General features: G+C 37.9%; 1 protein-coding gene across 3 annotated transcripts in view; it reads left to right on the top strand.

The window, feature by feature from the left end:
- Window positions 1–14,257: 14,257 nt before the first annotated feature.
- N4BP2 (NEDD4 binding protein 2) overlaps window positions 14,258–27,122 on the top strand; it is an 81,508-nt gene continuing 68,643 nt past the window's right edge. For all 3 annotated transcript variants that reach the window (XM_074229593.1, XM_074229592.1, XM_074229594.1), the window contains exons 1-2: window positions 14,258–14,335; window positions 26,772–26,866. The gene's annotated coding sequence lies outside the window, so the exon portion shown is untranslated. The remainder of the gene's footprint in view (window positions 14,336–26,771; window positions 26,867–27,122) is intronic.

Below are 27,122 nucleotides of genomic sequence, written 5' to 3'. Positions count from 1 at the left end.
TTGGTGATGATTAACTGGGATGGACTTGTACAACAATATAATAATCAGACAATTCTAAAAGACTTGTGATGGAAATTGTCATTCATATTCAGAGAAGGAACTATGGAGTTTAAATACAGACCAAAGCTTATTATCTTCGATTTTTAAAAGTTGTCTTATATGTCTTATCTTTTTTTTTTCTGTCTAATTTTTCCCTTCATTTAGATTTGATTCTTCTTTCACAACATGATTAATATGGATCTACGTTTAGCACGGATATACATGTATAGCTTATGTTAGATTGCTTTCTGTTAACAACAAGTTGGAAGGGCTGTTGCTAGTCCTGTTTTCTGACCTCCATTCAATCATAGTGTTTTCCATAATCTATGATACTTTAGACTTTGTAACTCCATGCCTCCTGTTCTTTGTTTTCTTGTATTTATCAAACTATAAGAATACTGGTAAACCCTACCTTGTGGTGTTTTGACTGATAGAGGAATCAAGAAATTTCCTTTTATTTGCCATTGCTAACTTTATCAATCAATTGAATGTATGTGGAACTTTATGCTTCAGTTTACTTTAATTTCAATTGTAACATGATTCAGTGCAACCTAACAAGCATTTAAATACTATAATTTATAAATCCTTGGAAAGGTTCTATGGATTAGAAAAAATTAGTGATCAGTAAGTGTCTCAAAGAACAGAGAATCTTTGCCAAGAGAAAGGTAAGAGATTTAGAGGAAATAAGTAAAACAAATTCCAGAGCAACAGAAATTTGGGAATAGTTTATGGAACGTCTCAATTTGGGGACTTCCAAAACAATTTGCAAATCATAAAATCACAGGTCTTTTGATGTTCCACACTTTCTTGGCTCCCTCTGTTGCTTTTCTCCTCTTATTGGAGAGCTGAAAAGTGAATCATTAAAATCTTCCCATAGCCTTCTTTTATAGAGGGCTCAGAACTTTTCAGGTCACTCTCCATTTTTCATCAATGACTCTGTTTGGTTTCCACTCCAAGACATCATATCTCCTCACCAAATATTCCCTGGTACCTCTTCCTAGCCATTTCTTTAGCTTCTTTTTATATCCCCACTCCCACCCCCACACCTACCCCCAATTAGATTGTAAGCTCCTTGAGGACAGGGACTGTCTTCCTTTTTCTTATTTGTATCCCCAGTACAATGCTTAGCACTTGATAGGTTTTTAATTAATTTTGATTGAACCTCAGGGACCATGCAGTAAAAAAAAAAAAAAAAAAAAAAAAAAAAAAATATATATATATATATATATATATATATAAATTTTAAAATGAGAAAAAATTAAGGTTCAGGAAGTTTAGGTGACTTTCTCATGGTCACACAGGTCAACATTGTTAGAGGCAGGATTTGAAGCAAGGTCTTCTGACTCCAGATCTGGAGAATATTTCACTGTACTATCATGTTCCTTGGAAAGGAAATAATGGTACTGTATATCCAAAGGAGATAATCAGTGATGATGAATATTACAGCATTAATTTTAAATTGACTAATTGTCTATATGTCATTAGTGGCCATCAGTAAGTGAAAATGTTCATTTCTTTCAAGTACTGTATACCTTTAAAATTCCATCTCTTAAAAGATGGGAATAATCAATAATAGAGAGTTTGAGGAAGATAAGTACATTAAATGCATTGTTGCTAGATATATAAATGAATTCTATTTTGGAAAGCAATTTGGAATTATGCGAATAAAATGACTAAAATCCATACCTTCTGATTCAGAGATTACATTGTTAGGGATATACTCTCTGAAGGTCCTTGAGGAGGTCCTTGATTAAAAAAAGGAAGTCCCATAAACTCCTTTATCATACTCATTATTCAATTTGAGCTTGCAGTCCACTTTTTTTCACCAAAAACTTCAATTGTAACTGTAACACTCCCTCATCTTCTACTTGTGAAGTTAATGTTTTTTTAATTTTTTTTTTAGGTTTTTGCAAGGCAAATGGGGTTAAAGTCTCTTGCCCGAGGCCACACAGCTAGGTAACTATCAAGTGTGTGAGGCCGTATTTGAACTCAGCTACTCCTAACTCCAGGGCCAGTGCTCTATCCACTGCGCCACCTAGCCACCCCTAAAGTTAATGCTTTTTAAGCCAAGGAACTTTTACATTTGTTCTTATTAAATTTCATTTAATTATATTTGATTCAAAGTTCTAAAGTCTAAAAAGATTTATACAATTTTATATAGTTTAGTAATTGTAACAGTTTCCCTACTCTTCAGTTGTGAAGTTGATTTTTTAATTTTTTAGGGGTATTTTTTTTTTTTGATAAGGTGATGGGATTAAGTGGCTTGCCCAAGGCCACACAGCTAAGTACTTATTAAGTGTCTGAGACTGGATTTGAACTCAGGTACTCCTGACTCCAGGACTGGTGCTCTATCTGTTGAGCCACCTAGCCGCCCCTGAGGTTGATTTTTTTAAAGCCCAAGTGACTTTGTATTTGTTCCTATTAAATTTATCACATTAGATTTAGTTCAATATTCTAGCTGTCAAGATATTTTTTGAGTATTGGTTCTGTCACTAAATATATTAGTTATTCCTCTCAGTTTTATGTCATCTGAAAGTGTGATAAGCACATCATCTATGCCTTCCTTTGATTTCATAGATATGGTGCTGAACAACCCAGGGTCAAAACAGCCCTAAGACAATACATTGGAGACATACCACCAAACAAACATCCAACCATTGATGACTACTCTTCTAAAAATCCCTAACTTAACTATCATTTCTCCATTTGTCCATAAGGATTGTATAAGAATGTTAGCAGCTTCTTATTGAAATGCACAATTATGAAACCACAAGAATGATGCTGAGTAGTACAGCTGTCCAGTGAAGTCATACTATGTGGACACATTGGAATAATATAAAGTCTAATTACACAACCCAAATGGTCAAGCACTTAATTATAGAAGCAATTTAATAAGACAGTGGCTAAACTAGGTCTGAAGAGCATATTTGTTTTTTCCCTTGAAAGAAATAGTTCCTTCCTTTTTGAAAACCTATTTAATTTGCATGCATAGCGTATAAATGTTAGAAAGGTCATGTTGAAATTGAAAGTCATGTACATTGGAAGAAAGAATATTTTTGTATAGCCCTATCACAGGAAAGTAGGGAGTGCCATTTATATATATACACATTATTCAGTTAAACTGTGTGAATGTATATACATACATATGTATATATATATATATACATACATACATACATATATATATATATATATATAGATAGATAGATAGATAGATAATATATGAAGCACATTGTTTTGTTTTTTGTTTTTCCTTTTCTCTTGTTGATTTTGATTTAGGGGAAAATGATTTTGGAAATCATGTTGTCTGGAGCTTGTGAGGACATTCTCTAAGTTGTTCTAGTTGACTTAACAAGTTGGTATAGGAAATTTTTTTCGATTGACAAGGAATCCAGAACTATCCACCTCTTCCAAAGGGCCTAAATCAGCTCCAATTTTCAGTCTACTGCACTAATATTTGGGAGACTGAAGTAACTTCTTCACTATAGGCTAGTGATACTATACTCCAAGTGGCAGAGCGATAGGGGTGTTAGGGAAGGACAAGAAGGCCATAAGGTTTCTTCTCCTTTCACCTCCTTTCTTTACAATCCTCCCCTGCAATGGGCAAGAGTCATTAATCATACATAGAGCTCTCTAGGATTTCAAAGTACTCCTTTATTGAAAAAAACCACTTTTTTCTTTCAATTGATATCTTATTTTTCTGATTACATATTATGAAATTTTTTCAACATTCAACATTTTCCAACATATGCATATGCATATTTTTAAGTTACATAATTACATAATTTACTTCCACCCTCCCTTCTCACCCCCCTCCCCTCAGTGGCGAATAGTCTGCTGAATATTGTACATACACATTTGTGTTTAACATGTTTACAGATTAGTCATTTTTGTTAGGAGGAATAAGGATTAAGGGAAAACAAAGAAAATAGAGGGTAGCCAGGTGGATAGAACATCAGCCCTGAAGTTAGGAGGACCTGAATTCAAATCCAGCTACTTGCTTAGCTGTGTGACCTTGGGCAAATCACTTAACCCCATTGCCATAAAAAAAATAAGATAGGAAAGAAATACAAAAGAGAAGTTTTTGAAAAGTGAATGTAGTGTTCATTCAGATTCTATAGGTTTTTTGGTTTTGTTTTGTTTTTCTTCCTCTGGATGGGGATAACATTGTTCATAGCTGGTCTAATATGGTTGTCCTAGCTCTCTGAACAGTTGCGAGCAGCTGCATCCTTCAAGGTTGATCAACTCACAATGTTGTCAATGTGTACGTTGTTCCCTTGGTTCTGCTCCCTTCCCTCAGCATCAGATCCTCTAATTTGTTCCATGCTTCTCTAGAGTACGACCATTCATGGAAAAACGACATTTTAAAAAAATCTTAATAGTATTTTTTCCAGTTACATGTTAAGATAGTTTTCAATATTCATTTTTGTAAAATTTTCTTCCTCTCCTCCCCAAGATAGCAAACAATCTGATACAAGTTATATATACAGAATAATATTAAAACATATTCTATTTGAAGTCATGTTGTGAGAGAAGAATCAGAACAAAAGAGAAAAACCATGAGAAAGAAAAAACAAAAAACAAATTTAAAAAATTTATAATAGTATGCTTTGGTTTACATTCAGACTTTATAGTTCTTTTTTCTGAATATGGATGGCATTTCCCATCACCATCATTTTAGATTTGTCTTGGATCACTGTATTGCTGAAAAGAGCTAATTCTATCATAGCTGATCACCACACAATGTTGCTATTCTCCTGTTTCTGCTCACTTCACTAAACATCAATTCATGTAAGTCTTTCCAAGTTTTTTGACATCTGCCTGCATCATTTTCATATCACATTCTATCACATTCATATACCTCAATTTATTGGCCCATTTTTCAACTGATAGGTATCCTTCATTTTCCAATTCTTTGCCACTATGAAAAGAACTGTTTAGATATTTTTGTATGTGTGGCTCTTTCCCCCCCTTTTTTAAGATCATCTTTTTGGAATACCTAATAGTGATATTGCAGGATCAAAAGTTATGAACCTCTTTTATACCCTTTGGGCATAGTTCTAATTATTTCTGTTTTTAGCAGAAACCCTGAGGTCTTCCCCTACCCAGATTGATTTTATTTTTGGTTATATATATATATATATATATATATATATATATATATATATATATATATATATATATACACACAATGATTTGGGTCCTGTAAACTCCAAGATCTCTTACCCTTACCAGGTCTTCTGGCAGAAAACAAGCAAGGAAGGAAAAGGAAAAGGAAAAGGGAAAGATGGAAGGGAAGGAAGGAAGGAAGGAAGGAAGGAAGGAAGGAAGGAAGGAAGGAAGGAAGGAAGGAAGGAAGGAAGGGAGGGAGTCCAACTGGATAGCAGTAGGGTAGTTCCTGCTACTCACAGAGGTTGGAATTGATCCTTCATTCTCAAGGACCAGAGAACAAAGTGAGGCTGGTGACTTTGCACAGATTCCACTCACTTAAATTTAATTTGTTAGCATGTCATGGCATCACCTCCCTGATATCATGATTTCCTTCCTTTCTCTTTCTTTTCTTCCTTCTTTTTTTTCCTTCTGTGAGGATGCTCTGTCCAAAGGTGGCTTAAGATAACTTGGGATTTACAGAAGCCCCAAATCACTCAGGCTCTCATAGATTGGCCAACAATAGGTCCCAGGTCAAGCTCCAATTTGTCTTTGTTTGGGCCCAGATTGACTAAGTGAAAGTACATAGCAATTGTTTCTGTTTTATCCAGAAACCATTCCCCAGATTGATTTTATTTTTGGTTATTATGCCAAAGAAGTTAATCTTTGCTTCATTTTTTCTTCTCTGACTTAATCATTGAAAAACTCTGAGATCTTATTGCCCAGGTTTGATTTTTTTTTTGTCTTAGGTAAAAGTGATTGTTCTTTACCTCTTTGCCTCAACTCTGTCCTATCCAGCCTTAATATTCATAGCAACCTTGTTTGTGGTGGCAAAGAATTGGAAATTGAGTGAATGTCCATCAATTGGCGAATGGCTGAACAAATTGTGGCATATGTATGTCATGGAACACTACTGTTCTATTAGAAACTAGGAGGGATGGGAAATTGGGGAAGCCTGGAAAGATTTGCATGAACTGATGCTGAGTGAGATGAACAGAACCAGAAGAACATAGTACATCCTAACAGCAACATGGAGTTGATGATCAAACTTAGTGGATTTGCTCATTCCATCAGTGCAACAATCAAGCACAATTTTAGGGTATCTGGGATAGAGAATACCATCTATATCCAAAGAAGGAATTGTGGAGTTTGAACAAAGACCAAAGACTATTACCTTTAATTAAAAAAAAGTATCTTATTATGTAAATTTACTATATTTTATTTTTTCCTTAAGGATAGGATTTCTCTCTCAACACATTCAATTTTGATCAATATATAGCATGGAAACTGGTTAGCAGTGGGGTAGTTCCTACTACTCACAGAGGTTGTAATTGAGCCTTTGTAATTGATAGCAAAGACTATTAAACTGGGGCAGCTAGGTGGCACAATGGATAGTGTACCAGCCCTGGATTCAAGAGGACCTGAGTTCAAATCCGACCTCGGACACTTAATAATTGCCTAGCTGTATGACCTTGGGCAAGCCACTTAACCCAGTGGCCTTAAAAAAAAAAAGACTATCTAACTGCCTTCTGTGGGGGGGTGGGGGAGGGAAGTGAGATTGGGGGGAAAAATTGTAAAATTCAAAAAAACAATTTAAAAAAATCTGGGAGCTGTTAAAGACCTTACCTCAAAAAGGCACAATCTCCCATTGCATTCAGAGTCTTCTCTGGTAATAGTGATCTATGTCTGACTACTACAGATGACTCCAGAGGAGAAAGTAAGGCTGGTGACTTTGGGCAACCCCCACTCCTCTAGCCCCCCTCACTTAAATTCAATTCACTTGAATTGCAGGGGCATCATTACCCTCAAATCTTCGTCTTCACAAATGAAGGATAAACAACAACAGTTGATGCAGTATTGGAATTAATTTTTCTTTGAATATTTAATAAAATTTACCTGTAAATCCATTCAGTCCTGAAACTCCCTTTGGGAGTTCATTAATGGATTGTTAAGGTTTTTTAAAAAAAAATATTAGATGTTTTTACATATTTGATATCGTCTTTTCTTAATCTGTTTCAAAATTTTATTAATATTCAGCCATTTTCCCTAAAGTACATTTTTCATTTTTGACATGAACAATTAAAAATTTCTATATTTTAAAATCAGGTTTGCTAACCAATTAACAATATCTCTTATTTTTTCAAAAACCATCTCAATTTTATTTACTATCCTAGTGTGATTTTGGGGCTTTAATTTTTATTGCTCTTTAATTTTCAGAAATTCTACCTTATTCTTTAATTTTTTTATTTGTTCAAGGTTTTTTTTTTCTGAGTTCAGTTTGATTTTTTTTATTGGTGTTGTTGAAGAAAGTATAACTGGACTTGGGAGTTTTTCATTTTGCTTCAGTACCCTATTATTTACTGTCTTGCAGTTGCAAAAAAAAAAACCTTCTTAAGATTTCTTTGAGATGTTTCTTTTTTTGGCTACTTCACCTTTTTTTTTAAATTTAATTTACATTTTTTTTTTTAGGTTTTTGCATGGCAAATGGGGTTAAGTGGCTTGCCCAAGGCCACACAGCTAGGTATTTATTAAGTGTCTGAGACTGGATTTGAACCTGGGTACTCCTGATTCCAGGGCCAGTGGGCCACCTAGCCACCCCTACTTCACTTTCACTGCTCATATACTCAAAAAGCAAAATCCCTGGCACCATCACTTGAATTGTCTTAGTACTAGTCAGAGTCCATCATTACTTTGTGAAACATTGGTCACTCTGAAGCTTTAAGCTCCTTTTGAAGTCCTTTCAGAATGACCCTAAGTCTGGGGAACTTCCAATACTGCAATGAGACTTTTGGGGTGTGTGTGTGTGTTTGTGTGTGTGTGTGTCCCTGAGTTTGTGTGTGCAAATGCACACATATGTATTATATACTTAGCTGCAAATATATGATTTCCCATATCACAAGTTATGAAATAACATTTCTTTTTCTTTCCTTTTGTCAATAGTGAGTTTTGCTCTTCTAAATGATTATATTTCTGGGTTTCTAAGAATAGAGCTTAGGGGTTGACAAACTTAGATATTAAGGAAAATCTCCTTTAATCAAGTCAATTTAGCAATTGAAAACAGTTGACAAAGACTAGCCTCCTTCATCCCATCAAGAACCCTTAGGCTTTGCTTTGCTTTGCTCTCCACCTTCTTCCATCCCTTCCTTTCCTAGCCCCCTACTCCATCCTATGTTGGGTTGCAGTATCTTTCTTTTTTTCCTTTAGTTTTTGCAAGACAATGGGGTTAAGTGACTTGCCCACAGTCACACAGCTAGGTGGTTGAATCTGAGGTGGGATTTGAACTCAGGTTCTCTGGACTCCAGGGCAGATGCTCTATCCACTATGCCACTTAGTTGCCCCAGCAGTATCTTTCTTTGTGTGGACAAGTCAGAGGTGACTTTTCAAATCACACCTTTTGATGGCCAAGGTTATTTAAGAAAGTCAATAGGCCTCTACCTTGGGGGGGTCTAGCTCTCCAGCTGGACCCCAAACTCACTTTATAATTTTTGACTTAGAGAAATATCATTAAATATGCTGGTTAATCTAATTCTATTTTGCTTTTTCTTAAGGCCAAAACCTCTGGTATCTTTTGTTCTTGATTAGGACAAGATCTGGGAGGGTGAGCACATTTATTTCCAAAGGGTCAAAATTCAGTGAGGACCCCTCCTGATTTTGGAGGGCTCCCTCTTTTACACTCCCCCCCCCCCCATTTCCTTCCTGACTTTCATGCTGAAGTGCCTACAGTATTTGAAGGTCTCTATTTGGGACTCTAGTAGCCAAGCAAAATCCCTAATTTCCAAGAATTTATCTTCATCATGTAAGCTCGCTGTAGCCTTGGAATTTATGTAGTCTAAGTAATATTCATCAGCCATGCCTTCCTCTTCTCCAAGCTATATTTTTCTTTCCAGTTTCTTTTTCTGAGTAATCTTTCCTGATAGGAATTCAGGCTCCTCAAGGACAGGGATTCTTTCTTGGCACTTTGTAAGAATTTAATAAATGCTTGCTACTGGTCTGAGTACAAGTAAAAAAATCTGGGAGCTGTTAAAGACCTTACCTCAAAAAGGCACAATCTCCCATTGCATTCAGAGTCTTCTCTGGTAATAGTGATCTATGTCTTACTACTACAGGATTAAGGATAGAGTTCTCTGGGATTTTTTTTTTTTTTAGATTTTTCAAGGCGATGGGGTTAAGTGACTTGCCCAAGACCACAGTGTCTGAGGTCACATTTGAACCCAGGTACTCCTGACTCCAAAGCCGGTGCTCTATCCACTGCCCCTCTCTGGGATTTTTGAAGATGAAAAGCTCATATTGGAGTGAAAGGTTTACATTTAACCAGGGGGCACTAAATAAATAGATCAAACCAATTGTGAATATTGTTCTGTCATGCCCGATTCTTCTAGACCCCATTTGGGGTTTTTCTAGGCAAAGATTCTGCAGTGGTTTGTCATTTCCTTTTCCAGCTCATTTTAAAGAGGAGAAAACTGAGACAAACATGGTGAAGTGACTTGCCCAGTATCAGGAACCAGATTAGAACTCAGGAAGATGAGTCTTTTTGCCTTGAGGGCTTCTATCCCTGGTGAATAAATCAGTGACAAAATCAAACACTGAACTAAATACATACAAAACCCAGAGAGAGATACAAAAAGAAGATAGTTCCAGCCCTCCAGAAGTTTATTTTTTAATGGGGGAGGATCACACAGATAGAGTGAAGGCTGGGGATGGGTCTTTTGGACTGGGGCTGGGTAAAAGTTAACAATAGGCAGGCCATTTGATATGCTCTTTCTAGACAATGGTCGTTTTGATTGATTAGAATTATCTGAGGAGGAGACAGAAAGGGCTGGGTGACCTGGGGGCTGGATGGATTTTCCACTGTGGTCTCCAGAGGTTAGGGTTAGGAGCTTAAAATAGACAAATGAGTAAGAAACAAATGGTACTTCTTTAAATATAAATAAAAATAGCCTTTTATTATTTAAAAAAGATAACAATGGAGAAAACATTGGTGTTCCTTTTATTGTTTTAGGGGTCAAATAGAGGCCTCCAGTCATTACTCAGACTTGTCTTGGTATGTTCAGTGTTTTATTAGCATTGCATGTGTACAATTAAAAAATATCAAAGTAAAAATTAGGAGACTGTGCAAGCTTACTTCGAGCTATTTAAATAAGGAAACATAATAACCTTATGTTCTCTTACATTTCTGAAAAATATAAAAGATGTAGTGAATAAGTACAGCTTTTTTTTCCCTAATGAAGTGAAGTCAATAACCTCCCTTTTGAAAAAAAGTACTTTTTCCTATTGAATTAATGAAGAAAGCAGTTAAAAAAAAATACCTAAGAGTCCAACTTGGCACAGTAAATGTTGACAACAGACTACTTTATTCCAAATTTGGTTTTGTCATTTAGATCTTTGCCAGTGTGAAGATTTTTTTTTTATTAACACCAGCAGCTAGATGGGAGCCTAATCCAGGATCAGGAAGACCTGAATTCAAATCCTACACTAGATGCTTATAAGTAATTTAACCTTCATTTGCCTCGATTTCCTTAGTAAAAATGGGTATATTGAAAACCTACCTCCCAGGCAGGTTGTGACAATCAAATATGATAAAAAGCACTTAGCACAGTGTTTGAAGCATAGTTAGGTGTAGTAGTATTTATAAGCAGTCCTTGTGTAATAAATAGATTGCTTTCTAAAGATGGTAAACACTATCATACATTATTCCACCTTTTGTTCAGTATATGTTTAACATGTTTAGCCATTATTAAAATAACCATGAATTCAAGCAACACTTTTTTATTCTCTTGGTACATTCTATAGATTCCATATGAATAAAAATATTAGAAATCCTCTAAGTCTGAAATTATTACAAGCTATTTATACTGAGAATTTGAGCTTTATTTTATATTTTCTTTTTCTCCACTACAGTTAATAAAAAATAGTAATTAAAATACTTATATCAAAATTTGTTATCAGTACTTACATCACTTTAGTAAAATCTAAAGGGTTTTGGTTATGCAGAAGAAAAACAAATTCAGCTTTGAAAAAATTTATTTTTCTTAATGCGGGTGAAATTAATTATATCTGTCAATTTTCTCACCCAGAAATTTGCTCAAGTTGAACGTATTTCAAGTTGAACAGTATTCTTAGGTCAACATTGTGGTGTTTTGGTTGTTCTTAACCAAGACAACTGCTTTACACCTGCATTTTCTCCACATTTCTACTGTACCTGCCACCTTAAGACTGACACACTCTCTTCTTGTGAGTCAAAGGGGACTTTTTTTCAGAGGTTGCTTAATTTCTTTCCCCCTTGAAATAAAGGAAATGAGTCTTAAAAGGAATGAACCAAGAAAAAAAAAATTCAGAACTAAAAATAGAACATGAAAGCTACCTTGTTACAAACCAGAGGAAGAAATAAGGTGCAAACAGTATTTAGAAAAAAATTTCAAACAGGCACTTTGGACCCTCCATGATCTATGAAAGAAAGATTTTTAAGCACCTCCAGCCTAGCACTTCTAATATGGTGGGAAGAAGAAAGGGCCTTGTTTATCGCGTCTGCTCTTGCAAGAAGCTACATTTATCCATGAATTCATTTCTGCCTTCCGATGTGTTTGGGGTGACAGCAGAGAGGACACCCTGCTGTGAACGCAGCAGTCTCCATGGGGGCAAGCGCTCCCCAGCCCCGTCTTTGTCCTTTCCATGAGACAATACACTTAGCCCAGATACCCCAAAACATGGAGAAGCGGAATCCAAGGAGAAAACCTATTGAGAAAACAACTCTCACACACACACACACACACAGCCACAAAGCCACACAGACAAACATGCATGCTCAGTACGTTTGGTTCATTAATTAGCAACACACACACACACACACACATGGGCATGTTCAATAGGTTTGGTTCCTTTAACTAGCAGTTGCTAGGCTGCTCTTGTAACACACAGGCACACTCACACACACACACATACACACAAAAACAGGCATACTGAGTATGTTTGGTTAACTAATAACACACACGCACATAGGCATGCTCAGTAGGTTTGATTTCTTAACAACACATGCACACGGGCATGTTCAACAGCTTTGATTCCTTAACTAGTAGTTGCTAGGTTGTTCTTGCCACACACATACACACAGACACACATACACAAAAACACACATCTGTGCATGCTCAGTAGGTTTGGCTCCTTAACTAGCAGGTGCTAAGTTGCTCTTGCAGAACACAGGCACACACACACACACACACACAGACACATACACAAGCATGCTCAGTACGTTTGGTTCATTAATTAGCAACACACACACACACACACACACACACACACACACACGGGCATGTTCAATAGGTTTGGTTCCTTTAACTAGCAGTTGCTAGGCTGCTCTTGTAACACACAGGCACACTCATACACACACAAACAGGCATACTGAGTAGGTTTGGCTAACTAATAACACACACACACACATAGGCATGCTCAGTAGGTTTGATTTCTTAACAACACATGCACGCGGGCATGTTCAACAGCTTTGATTCCTTAACTAGTAGTTGCTAGGTTGTTCTCGCAACACACACACACACACACAGACACAAAAACACACATCTGTGCATGCTCAGTAGGTTTGGCTCCTTAACTAGCAGGTGCTAAGTTGCTCTTGCAGAACACAGGCACACACACACACACACAGATACATACACAGGCATGCTCAGGAGGTTTGGTTTCTTAACAACACACAAGACACGGGCATGCTCAGTAGCTTTGGCTCATTAACTAGCCGTTGCTAGGTCGTTCTTGCAATCCCAAATACAGATGCACACACACACATGTGCGCATGCTCAGTAGGTTTGCTTCCTTAACTAACAACACACACACACAGGCGTGCCCAGTAATTCTGGCTCCTAGACCAACAACACAGTAAAACACAGGGGCATAATCAGTAGCTTTGGCTCATTAACTAGCCGTTGCTAGGTCTTTCATGCAGCACACTGTCACACACACACACACACACACACACACAAAACACAGAGAACACAAAAAAACACATGTGCGCATGCTCAGTAGCTTCGGTTCATTAAGGAGCAGTTGCTAGGTCGTTCTTGCAACACACACAGCCACACGCATCTGCGCATGCTCGGTAGGTTTGGTTCCTTCACTAGCTGTTGCTAGGCTGCTCTTGCAGAACACAGGCACACACACAGGCATGTTCAGGAGGTTTGTTTAACAACACACACACACAAATACACACGGGCATGCTCAGTAGGTTTGGTTCCTTCACTAGCACACACACACACACACACACAGGCATGTTCAGGAGGTTTGTTTAACAACACACACACACACGCACACACACACACACACACACACACGCACACACGGGCATGCTCAGTAGGTTTGGTTCCTTCACTAGCAGTTGCTAGGCTGTCCTTGCAGAACACAGGCACACAGACACAGACACAGACACAGACACAGACACACACACACACACACACACACACACACACACACACGAGGCTTGGTTGCTAACAGCCCAGTGCCATCTGCGCATGCTCACAGCTTTGGCTCATGAAGGGGCTGTTGCTAGGTGGCTCGGGCCGCACACGGATCCACTACCCCCGCCTGCGCATGCTCGGTAGCGCCGCCCCGCGACCTTGCCTCAGCGAGTGTAAACAGAGCCGCCCCCGCCGGGGTCCTCGCCGGCTCCACTTTCCCGCTCCCGGCGGGGGGGTCCGGAGGGCGGGGCCGAGCAGCCGGCGGTCACCCCCTCCCCGTCCCCGCCCCCCGGCGGACATGTGTGAGCCCCCCCCCTCCCGCGAGCCAGGCCGAGCTGAGGCGGGCTGAAGCCACTCGGGGAACGAGGAAGAGGCCCCGCCCTCACAAGGGGGCACGTTTCCGGTGCAGGCGCGCTCCGGGGGCGGGCCGGGGCGTGGCCCCGGGCCCGGGGGCGTGTCCTCCGCCGGCCCCGCCCCCGCGGCTCTCCCGCCGGCCGTCGCACCGCGGCGGTGTGTCCCCGCGCAGCGCGCCCTCGCCGGCCTCTCCCGCCGGCCTCTCCCGCCGGCCTCTCCCGCCGGCCTCCCCGCGCTGCTCGCGGCTCGCTCGCGCCTCTCCGCCGCCGCTCCGGCCCCAGCGCGGCCCGGCCGGAGCCTCGGGCGCCCGATGCGGCGGCCCCCCGCCTGAGGACCAGGTAAAGGCGGCCCCCGGGCCCCGCGCGTGGGCCTCGTCCTTCCCCCCGGGGCCGGGCGGGCGCTGGGCCCCGCGGCGGGGCGGGCGGGCCGGGGGGGCCCCTCGGCGGGGGGGCCGCGCGCCCCCAAACTTGGTTCCCCTCGGGCGGCGCGTGACGCCCCCGACGCCCCCCGCGCGGCGCCCGATTGCATCACCCGCCCGCTCGCCCCCCGCGGACCCCGGCCCGGGGATCCACAGCTCTCCCCGCCGGGCTCGCCCCGGCCCCGGCCCGGCCCCCGCTCCCATTGTCTCCTTTCCCCGGCGTTTTGCACGTCTGATCAGTCCAACCCGACCCACGCTCGGTGGAGACCCTGGCTGGGGTGCCTGAAATGCCCCTGTGCCGAGCCTGCTCCTGGCCGGCCCTGGGAAAGGGGCTCCCACTCCGGCCCTCAGTCCCGACCAGACCCCTAAAACTTCGGGTTAGAACTTGAAAAGAGCCGGCGAGACGTCTCGTAAGTGTGCTGCTGTTCCGATGGGCTCAGGGATGGCCTTTCGGGCTGGCCCTTGGAGCCGGGCAAACAGGAGTCTTTGTTTCTGGAAGAAGTTTGAGATGAACAAAGGAACAATTTTCACGCCTTGTTTCCTACTTCATTCCAGACTATAAATTGTCCACAGAGCGTATCATCAGGTCGGAGAGTCTTTCTTCATCCACTTATTTTTATTTTAAAATGTGTGAATGGTCTGACCTCGTCCTTTTGAATGGGTCCAGATGCCTGCAAATGATATCCGAAGTTGGCAACTGGCATGAACTCATCCGGGAATAAAAACATCTGAAGCACTTTGACATCTGAAGGAAATTCCCTTCCATAGTATATCCTTCTTGATTGATTGAATTTGTACCCTTTCCTGCATTTCCTCCATCCTACTAGTGGGAACATTTGGTTCCTTGTTAATATGCCTTGCCTGATTTGTTTTTTTAAGATCAAAGGCTTATAGAACAAAGTTATTCTTTTTTTTGAGAAATTTTTAATGGTTTCCATATATGGATGGAAGCTTCTTTGCTTTAAAAAAAACTATTTTTTCTTTTGAAGCTTTTTTTTTTGAATCAACAGGCAGACTGGGATCTTACTCTTCAATTATTTTTCAATTATGTAGTGGTCCATTAATTAACAGGCATTTATTTACTTTCTTAATTAAAGATTTTATTTTTGAGTTTTACAAATTTTCCCCCATCTTACTTCCCTCCCCCCACAGAGAGCAATTTGTCAGTCTTTACATTTCAACAAGTATTTATTAAGGAGTCTTAATACTTGTACAACTAGTGATATAATTACAAAGAATGAAATAATCTCTACTCACAATCAGCTTTCATTCAAATTGGGGAAATAAGTTCATGTAAACATAAATATAGCATAAATATAAAGTGAATAAATATAAATAGTCATATAAGGTACTACTGTAGGAAAGATGCTAGCAGTTGGAGTTAGAAAAGGTTCCACTTGGAAGAAGCCTGAGCTTCATGTTTGTTTTTTTCCTAGTTTTCTCATACTTCCTTTCCCATTGGGTCTGGGAATTTATGTGTCCTTTTTTTTTCACCTAATTTTTCTTATTTTTCCAATAACATAATAACGTAAAGATAGTTTTGAGTTCCAAATTGTTCTCCCTACTCCCCTTTCCAAGATATCAAGCAATCTGCTATAGGTAATACATATACAATCATATTAATCATATTTCTACATTAGTTACCTTGTAAGAGAAGAATCATAACAAAAGGTAAAAGCCACAAGAAAGGAACCCCCCCCCCAACTGAAAATAGTATGCTTTTTCAGATTCCACAGTTATTTCTCTGGATGTGGAAGGCATCTTCCATGAATCTTTTGTAATTGTCTAGGATCATTGTACTGCTGAGAAGAGCTAAGTCTGTCATGATCTTCACACCAATCTTACTGGTACTGTGTACAGTGTTCTGCTTCTACTCTTTACACTTAGCTTCAATTCATGTCTTTTCAGGCTTTTCTCAAATCTGCCTGCTCATCATTTCTTACGGAACAATGGTATTCTATCACATTCATATACCACGAATTTGTTCAGCCATTCCCCATTTGATGAGTATCCCCCTCAGTTTCTAATTCTTTGCCAACAAAAAGAATTGCTATAAATATTTTTTACATGTGGGTCCTCTTCCCTTTTCTGTGATCATGTTGGGATACAGATACAGTGGTATTGCTGCTGGTATATGCTACATTTTTGTGCCATAGTTCCAAATTGCTGAGCTTCATGTTTAAAGAAAGAAACTGTAGTTTGGAGGTAAGGAAGAAAAGACAGTTCAGCCTTTGGGAATGGCTAATGCAAAGGCCAAGAGATGGGGGAGATGAAATTTTATGATTGAGAAAGAGATTGGTCAGTTTGACCAGATTAATGAATTATAGGACAAAAATAATGTTTAGTGTGACTGGAAAGGTAGGTTAGGGTCCAGTTGTATAGGATAAAAAAGCCAATGGAGTGGATTGAGTAGGAGAGTGATCTAGGTTTTTTGTTTGTTTGTTTGTTTTTAGATTTTTGCCAGGCACTGGGGTTAAGTGGCTTGCCCAAGGCTAGGTAATTATTAAGTGTCTTAGACTGGATTTGAACCCAGGTACTCCTGACTCCAGAGCCGGTGCTTTATCCACTGTGCCACCTAGCCACCCCGTGATCTAGGTTTAAGGAAACGACTTTGGCATCATTTTGTAAGATGGAATAAAGTGGTCAGAGATCGGGCAGGGGGATCAGTTAAGAGGCATTACTATTCTAGCTTGTTCTTGATGAGGACTTGAATTAAGGTGAAAGAATGGGGGTGATATTTGAGGGATGTGAAGGTTGAATGGAAAAATTGATTAGATATGTGATGTGAAGATGAATAAGAAATCTAAGATTGGGCTGAGATTACTTACCTGAGACATTGGACTGAAATTTCTAAAGTTGAGAAAGGTTATGGGAAAAAAAAATTCACTTTTAGACATGTTGAGTTTGAGGTCCCTAGGAAATTCAGGTGGGGTGTGTGTTGTGTGTGTGTGTGTATGTGCATATTGCTAGCACATACATATAAAGAAGAGCAGGAGACTCAGGGCAGAAGCAGATATCGTTTGCTGTAGTTTGGGGAAACCTGCCTATTAATAATCCTTCATAAGGAGATCCTTGATGGGTGTATGTGATACATGTGTAACTCATTAAAATTTAATATAAGCTTGGCACATAGATAGAGTAATTGTATATATTCTGTCTTTTCCCCTTTCCCTCATCTTCAGATAACCTCTGTACTTTTTTTTTCCATTTAAATTTTTACAAGGTAGTGGGGTTAAGTGACTTGCCCAAGGACACACAGCTAGATTATTGTCTGAGCCAGGATTTGAACTCTCAGGTCCGCCTGACTCTAGGGCCAGTGTTCTATCCACTGCACCACCTAACTGTCCCTGTATTTCTTAAGTAATTTCTTAAATGTGCTCTGTCAACCCCACAAATGTTGGTTTTTTACTTGGTTTAGTCTGCTTTTCCAGTCTTTATTCTGATCAGTTAGTTCTTAATCAGATCTCATTTCTACTTCTGTGAACGGATGGACCATGAACGGATGGACCATGAATATTGAGTATGGTTCATGTGTAGTATTATTCTCTTGTGTTTGCAGTTTGCTTCCAATTTTTCTTTTGTTCTTCCATTTTCATCTTTAAGTATCCTTGGGATGATTTTGTTTAGTTGGATATCTTGACAAGCTTTCTTTAAACTGGTTTTTCTTTTCACTGCTTTCCATTTTATTAGGTGACAGTTTATAATTTTCCATCTTTTATGATTGAATTTACATTCTTTTTTTGTTCGTTTTTTAGGTTTTTGCAAGGTAATTGGGGTTAAGTGGCTTGCCCAAAGCCTCACGGTTAGGTAATTATTAAGTGTCTGAGGTCAGATTTGAACCCAGGTACTCCTGGCTCCAGGGCCGGCGCTTTATCCACTGAGCCACCTAGTTGTCCCCGAATTTACATTCTTAACCCATTTACAGTTTGTCCCCTTTTGTCATGAATCCTTTTGAAATTCTAGTGAATCTTATGGGTCCTTTTCAAAATGTTTTTAAATGTACAAAATAAAATACATAAGATTACAAAGGAAACCAATAAACATGTAATTTTTTTTCCCATCCAAGTTCATAAAATCTACTCAGACCTCAGTTTTCTAAACGTGACCTTTGGCTGTTGGAATGTATGTATGTCACTTTTTTGTTCTCAGTAATGGAGAATATAGATGTTTGCTTTTAGAGAGAAGTTTGAGATCATTAAAGGTATTTCTTTTGGTCTCATGGCAATTGATTTACATGGGTTAGATTTCAATATGAAATTGTAATTCACGTCAAATGCCCTTTCTGTTGTCTTGACCCATTTTTCTTTTTCTTTTTTTTGAAGAAGAAATAAAGAAATTTATTGGAAACATTACCCAATTATATACAATTGAATAACTTAGGCGACATCTATTAATATCCATAAAAACTTAAAATTTTCTATATTATTAGAAAAGGAAATAGAGAATAAAAATAATTCAAGTGGTGGGGAATTAACAAGTCATAAAGGAACTTCCAAAAGAAAAATGTTCTATAACCAGAAATATTTATAAGAGAATTATAGCAAAATAATTTTAAGAATATCTTCCAATATTATAATTATGCAAAGACAGGACAGCTAGGTGGCACAGTAGATTGAGGACTGGCCCTGGAGTCAGGGAAGACCTGAGCTCAAATCCGACCCCAGACTCCCAACAATTTCCCAGCTATATGACCCCAGGCAAGTCACCCAACCCCAATGCCTTGCTTAAAAAAAAAAAGAAGGAATTGTAATATTTTTTACATAGGTTTTCAAAGTAGAATAAGTTTCTGAAAGCTATATTCTTGGTAAAAAGACTGATTTCTTTAGAGAGTACTCCTTCTTTACATATCAGGTACCTTGCCACTAAATAAGAAGTCAAGACTTCTGGGTATCTTCCCTTATGTTATTTACCAATTCAGGAAGACAGTGATCAGGATGCTGGAAGACCAGTCTTGCCAGCAATTCATCAGATAGTATTTTACAAGAATAATAGTCTTTGAAGAGCAGTGTGGGCAACATGAGATTGTACAAACCTTCATTGTCATTCACCCATTTTTCATTGACAGTAACTAATTTGAGTGGGTCAAAGTTGACTTGTCTCAACTGCATACTATATTTTTTCATATTTATTTTTTAGATTTAGATTAATTGATCTTTGCTCTAACAAATCTGTAGTCTGTATGCTGACAGCTGATTCAGGATTGACTCCTACATTAGTCATAAGTCTCTTCCTGTCTGTTAAAATGTAATAGAATTTATTTTTGTGGTTTATTTGATATTCATTATGTCCAGTGCCTACTTTTCTTAAAATGTAATAGAATTTATTTTTGTGGTTTATTTGATATTCATTATGTCCAGTGCCTACTTTTCTTAAAGTATCGCTTTTGTGTAGTCTACATGTCTTTGTTTTTTTCCTCCTGACTGATATTTTCTAATTATTTCTCATTATTTCACCTATTTCTCTTCATATTGAACAGGATGAGTGTTGAAATGTTTGTTGATTTCATTTGGAGAGGGTTATCTAGTTCTTACTTCTTTGTACATAAGATGCAATTATTTTCTAAGGAAAATGCCTGTGAACCATCCTTCTGTTTAGAAGGTGACCTTTTTGCAAACTCCTTGAGTGACAGATAACCAGTCATTGATTTTGGGTATATGATAAAACCAGATTGCCAATTCCTTTATTTGACTTTCCAAGGAGAGTACCTGTGAATCATTCTTCAGTTTAGCACTAATTTCCTTGATATTTCTAATTTCATTTATAGTGAGAATGCCAAGATTGATATTGAATTATACCAACAATATACCTATTTGTTAGTCATTGTACAAACCTCTCAAATGTAGAGAGAGTAGCAGAAGGTAATATTTACAGGTGATCTAAAAATTACTTAATTCTTAGTACTTTCTGTACCTTTTTCTGCTACTCTGCTTTCACTATACTGAAGTGGAAGATCTTAGATGGAAGGTCATTTTATACCTAATTGCCTTGAACAAAGAATTCATCACTAAATGACCAATTTACTATGTAGGTAGTCTTTTCAGGTGTCAGGACACGAAGGATAACATTGACAAAGCATGTGGGAATGCCACAGTGTGGTGACCTTTATATTGAGATACAAAAGACCCACAGTAGAGTAGGACTTTTTGTTTTTGGAAAGATTTTATTTATTTTGAGTTTTACAATTTACCCCCCCATTCTTGCTTCCCTCCCCCCCCCCCCCTACAGAAGGCATTCTGTTAGTGTTTACATTGGTTCCATGTTATACATTGATCTCAGTTGAATGTGATGACAGAGAAATCATATCCTTAAGGAAGAAATATAAAGTATGAGATAGTAAAATTACATAATGCATATAATACTTTTTTTCCTCCTAATTTGATGATAATGGTCTATGGTCTTTGTTCAAAGTCCATAATTCTTTCTCTGGATACAGATGGTATTCTCCATTGCAGGTAGCTCAAAATTGTCCCTGGATGTTGCACTGAAGGGAGGAGCAAGTTCATCAGGGTTGAACATCACCCCCATGTTGCTGTTAGGGTGTACAGTGTTTTTCTGGTTCTGCTCATCTCACTCAGCATCAGTTCATACAAATTTCTCCAGGTTTCCCTGAATTCCCATCCCTCCTGGTTTGTAATAGAACAATAGTGTTCCATGACATTCACATACCACAGTTTGTTAAGCCATTCCCCAGTTGAAGGACATTGATTTAATTTAATTTCCAATTTTTTGCCACCACAAACAGGGCTGCTATAAATATTTTTGTATGAGTGATATTTTTACTCTTTTTTTTTTAATCATCTCTTCAGGGTATAGACCCAGTAGTGGTATTGCTGGGTCAAACGGTATGCACATTTTTGTTGCCCTTTGGGCATAATCCGAAATTGCTCAGCAGAAAGGTTGGATGAGTTCACAGCTCTACCACCAATGTATTAGTGTCCCAGATTTCCCACAACCCTTCCAACATTGATCAGTCTTTTCTGGTCATATTGGCCAGTCTGAGAGGTGTGAGGTGGTATCTCACAGATGCTTTAATTTGCATTTCTCTAGTAAGTAATGATTTGGAGCAATTTTTCATATGACTGTGGATTGCTTTGATTTCCTCAGCTTTGCATAGCTTTGACCATTTGTCAATTGGGGAATGGCTTGTTTTTTTGAAAATTTGACTCAGTTCTTTCTCTGTATATTTTAGAAGTGAGTCCTTTGTCAGAATCATTAGTTGTAAAGATTGTTTCCCAATTTACTACATTTCTTTTGATCTTGGTTACAGTGGTTTTGTCTGTGCAAAAGCTTTTTAATTTAATGTAGTCAAAATTATCTGGTTTGTTTTGAATGATGTTCTCTATCTCTTCCTTGGTCATAAACTGTTTACGATCTGACAGGTGAACTATAGAGTAGGACTTTTTAAAGGATTAGATAGATGTTCAGTGCCTAAGTCATAAAGCACAGTACATTGGCATTAGGGAGTAATGCTTTTTAAAGAAGCTGGACTCTTTCTTAACACAGAATACTAGGAAATCTGATTAATTTTCACAGAGTTCTTTGGTCAAGATGGAATCAGAACTCATATTTTTTATTTTTTTTTGCCCAAGGTCACGGCAATTATTAAATGTCTGAGGTCATATTTGAACTCAGGTTGACCTCCTGATTCCAGGGCTGGTGCTTTATCCACTATGCCATCTAGCTTCCCCAGAAATGTATTTTTAAAAAAACATTTTTTCACCTATTATTTCCAGAGGAAAAAGATGCTTTCAATTCACCTGCTTTTAAAAAAAATTACATACAGGGAACATGAAACTTCATTAATAGGTACAAATAATCAATATACATAAGTGCCACATTATGGCCAGAAGCTATACTGAGGAGGGAGGAAAAAAACCCACATGGACAATTGCTGATTCAGTTACAGGTTGTTTTTCAAAGTTTGCTTGTGAATTGGATCAGATAACCTTTACTTTGGAAAGAGTTTTCTATATTGCCTTAAGTTTGGTATCCCATTGTTTGTCTTTTATAATTATTCCTTGATAGCTCTGAATCTGGTCATTTCAGTCATAATATACATCCTTTTCAAAGTTTAATTTCTGTTTTGAACCATTTTGAATTTTCTAATGTTTTATGATATCTTAGGATTCTTTTTTCTACTGGAGGATTTTGGTACAACTTCTGCTTCCTTGTTTTTTTTTTTTACTGATTTTTTTTTCCTTCTGCCTTTCTGAGTTTTGTTGTAGCTTTATTTGTGAGCTGAGTTTTTACTCAGGCTTTTTCAGTTTTCTTCCTTGAATTCTTAGTTGATTTTCTGGTTTCCCTCTATCCAGTGCTAGCCAGATCTCCCTAGAGGCTCAATGTTCCCTTTTTTTTGTGTGTGTGTATGGGGGGGGGGAGAATTCAGTGCAGGGGGGAAGGGGGGAAGGAAGATTATATGAGAGCCCAGCCTGGGTCACTGCCAAAAGTAAACTCTGGATGGCAGATGCTGTTACAAAACAGATAATAGAAATAAAGACAGAACAAAATAACTGAGAAATACATGTTTCTGCATTCATGTAATAAATATAATGACATTGTTTAGCTCAGGACTGTCCAACCTTACTTTTAAAAGTTTTTATTGAAACGATAGACAAATATATTTTGAATTGGCCATTTTAGTGAACCATCTCAAGCTTTGTTTAATAAAGCATTTAGTAAACTCATAAGTGGGCCATATATGCATTTTGGACCACCTTGGCCTAGATTAATGGATATGCTGTATCAAACTATCAGTGTTGCTTTATAGAATTAGATAAAATTATAAGATACATTATAATATATCTTTTAGGGAAATTATGAAGAAAAATTGGAGTGAAGGGGACCAAACAGTGGTTCTCAAATTTGGTATTGGTTAAAGAAAAGTAAATTGAGGATTAGTTTTATAAGGTGGAAAAGCAAATAAATAATTGTAGCCTAATTTTCATTAAATTCAGTGTTAACCACTGAGGTTTTTTAAGAGAGCTACTGTAAAAAACGAAAACATTTTGATGGCAAGTAAACTTTTTTTTTGCTACAATAAATTCCAAGGAAATTGAAATCTAAAAAAACTGGTGGAGGTGATAATGGGAATGGTGATTGTGTTAGTCTGTTATTAGGAAGTGATTATATAAATCAACAAAAAAATTTGTACTCGGGTACATATTTTTATAAAATGTTATTGGTAGATTTTTACAATTTAATTTTCAAGTTGGTATGGATTCAGTTCTGACAAGGGATAATTCATTTTTGTTTACTTATATATAGGGCATATTCTATAGAAAAATGATTGGGCCATCACTGGGATCTAGCACATTTGCCTCTTCTTTTGTCCTTTGTCCACTCCCTAAACAGGAAATTTGGTTGCATAGCAGACTTATTGATTTAAGCCATATATCATATTTTCAATTAGCTAGATAAGTATCTGACTTCAGAGCAAGGTAAAACAAGGAATTACTTATGGTATTATGTTTCCATTACTTCAGGAATCAAGAATAACTCTTCTCTGGGCGGCTAGGTGGCACAGTGGATAGAGCACCAGCCCTGGAGTCAGGAGTACCTGAGTTCAAATCCCACCTCAGACACTTAATAATTACCTAGCTGTGTGGCCTTGGGCAAGCCACTGAACCCCATTTGCCTTGCAAAATCCTAAAGAAAAAAAAAGAATAACTGTTCTCTAATAACTCATTTTCCTTAACTTTAAACCTCCCTTGACCCTATCACTCCTCAGGTGGTCATCCTATACCTCTCTGTGAATTTTAGGCAAACCTTAGAAATCACAAGATATATTTGTGGCCTTCACTTGGTCTTGTCACATCTTAGGTCCTTTGGAAATTGTCACTCAGCTAAAACTTACTTTCCCAAATTACTAGTGTTTTCTTAAGTGCCAAATCTTATGTTCCCTTCTCAGTCCACTTCCTTCTTGATTGTGTAGTATTTGATAGACCATTCTTTCCTTTTGGTATGTTATTGTCTTCTGATTCTCTTAAATCTTTCTCCAGGTTGGATCATCTTCTCTGGCCCACTCAGTAATTGTTGATGTACCCCAAAACTCTTTCCTGAGTCTTTCCCCTGTCTGCATTCTCAGGGAACCTCATTAACTCCCATAAATTCAGTTTATCTTCATGCAGATGACTTCCAGATTAAGTCAGTTTTGTCTCTTTTGAACTCTATTCCAGTATCACCAACTGAGTTTTAGAGATACTGAATTTTTTCAGTAGAGAAGTTTAACTTGTAGCTTCTGGGATTGTCTGTCAGTCTGGGATTCTTTCTGATCTTCCATTTATTCTCTTACATTTTTTAATAAATGATGCTTTAAGGAAGACAATCAGTTTCAAATTTGCCTCCATGTTATCTTTTTCATCCTTCATCTTCTTTTTCCTTTACAACCATGGCACTACTTCATGGGGTCATTACTTTTCTTCTGGAGCATGTTCCTAATTGGATTTTTAACAGATTCAATATACTCCAACCCAACCTCTACAAAAACTATCAAAATATTAACTAAAGGAAAGATCTGACTATATCACATCTTCCTCGTTTCAATAAACTCCCATCATTTTCCTTTTAGCTTTAGGATCAACTGCTATTTCCCATTTGATATTTAAAGCTCTTCACAAATTGGTGCCAGCCTACCTTTCTAGACTTATTATACTTTGCTCTCATTTACTCATTCTTTCTGGCGAAAATGGCCACTTTATTGTTCCTCATATCAAACAGTCTGTTTCCAGTCTTTTTTATTTTGCATTGGCTGTCTCCAGCACCTGGTTCATCCTTCTTCATCACCTGTCATTTGGAATCCCTAGGTCAAGAGCCACTGCCTGTAGGAGACCTTTTCTGATTTCCTGTGCTTCCCCTTAGAAATTACTTTGTATTTACTTTGTATGTTGTATGTATTATGTGTATGTGTTATTTCTCCTACACACAATAGGAGCTCCTTGAAGGCAAAGACTATTTCATCTTTGTCGTTCTATCCTCAGCTCTGCACCTAGTATCAAGCCTGGCACATACATAGTAAGTGCTTCATGAATGCTTATTGGTTTATTGATAAATAACCTCTTCAACTGGATGATCATCTTTATAACTCTGCAGGGCATTAACTCCATCCTTATGTTAAGACTCACATTTAAGGCACTTTGGTCAATGCAAGATTCTCAAAGGAACCTCTTAAAAGTTATAAAGTGGGAATTGAAGACATCACAGTATTTTTGGGGCCATATTCATAGCTAGTAACTCCTTTCCCATCTCATTTATTTGTCCATTCCCTTTTACCTTCCAGTATATGCAGAGGGTGGAAATCAAACCCATTCTGCATTGGAGAAGCTCATAAGTAGAACCCTATAGTCTTTTACTGTATCTAGTGTGCTATAACGTTTTTATTTTAAAAATAAATTATTGGTATCTTTTTGTTTTCCTCACTGCTTCTCTCACTTTCTACCCCTCTCACTATCCCTCACCTCATTCCCATCCAGTTAATGGGGAAGAAAAAAATATATTCAGAAAAAACCAACCAATATTTTGAAAAATTTTAAAATTATAGTACTCATGGACTCCCATTTTGTAAAGTGGGTGAAAGTGTCTTCTCATCTCCTTTTTAAGGGCTAAACTTGGTCATTATAATTTTGTTGCATTCAGTTTTGATTGTTTTGTTATATCCACTGTGTGTGTGTGTGTGTGTGTGTGTGTGTGTGTGTGTGTGTGTGTGTATGTGTGTATAAAATTTCCCTTGTTCTCACTTTGCTTTGCATCCATTCTTTTATATCTTTTCATTCCTGTACTCATCATAGTTTTTGTTTCTGGAACCTCTTTTCCAAATATCATAATCATAAAATATTACTGCATATTTATGTAATTTTGGGTAATATTCTTAAAATGCTAGGTACTTAGATAAAAGAGCTAGGTGTCAGGGCAACATGATATTCATCTCAACCTCCTCTATTCCCTTTTGTCTTTTTCCCCTTTTTTTGTTTCCCCCCTTTTTTAAATGATAATTTCACATTGATGACCTTGCATGTATATGTATGGCTAAACCATGTTAAACCTTGATCTATTTATCTTACTTTAAGAAAATCTAATATAATAAAATCAGAATCTAACAAATTGGAGATATTGGAAAGGATTCACAGATTTCTTTTAGAATTAAGATGTGTTTAGCAAATTTAAAATGAGATTTGGTTTAAAAAGATTATATAAGGACAGCTAGGTGGTACAGTGGAAAGAGCCTCGGCCCTGGAGTCAGGAGGACCGAGACACTTAAGAATTGCCTAGTTGTGTGACCTTGGGAATATGTCTTAGTCTTTGTATAGTTTTTGTTCAATGTCACAGAAGCTCATGAAATTGTTTTTCTTATTTTTTCATAGCAAGAATTGGCACTATGCTTCGTAAAACAATCATCTGTAGTGATTTCAAGCCTCAGCCTTGGTTTCAGCAGGGTGATATCAGTTGCATACAAAGGGTAAGTGTTCTGTTGTTATTTATAGTTCTACATCTAGAATTTTAGGCTTTTTATTTTAATTTTTTAAAACATTTAAAACATTTATTATAAAGAGATCTGAATATTATGAATTCTGTTATTGGGGTCATTCATATAATATAACTTGGGATAGAAGGAAATATATTGGTCTGGGGAATCAGAACTATCTTTTAGTCTTGGCCTCTTGGGTGACTGTGCCCATTAATTTTCTCAACTTATCTTAGAAAAATCAGTAAAT

Source organism: Macrotis lagotis, chromosome 3, assembly GCF_037893015.1.
Source record: "Macrotis lagotis isolate mMagLag1 chromosome 3, bilby.v1.9.chrom.fasta, whole genome shotgun sequence".
Classification (NCBI taxonomy): Eukaryota; Metazoa; Chordata; class Mammalia; order Peramelemorphia; family Peramelidae; genus Macrotis; species Macrotis lagotis.
Note: the sequence above shows the minus strand (reverse complement) of the source record. Positions and strands in the feature narration are given on the sequence as shown.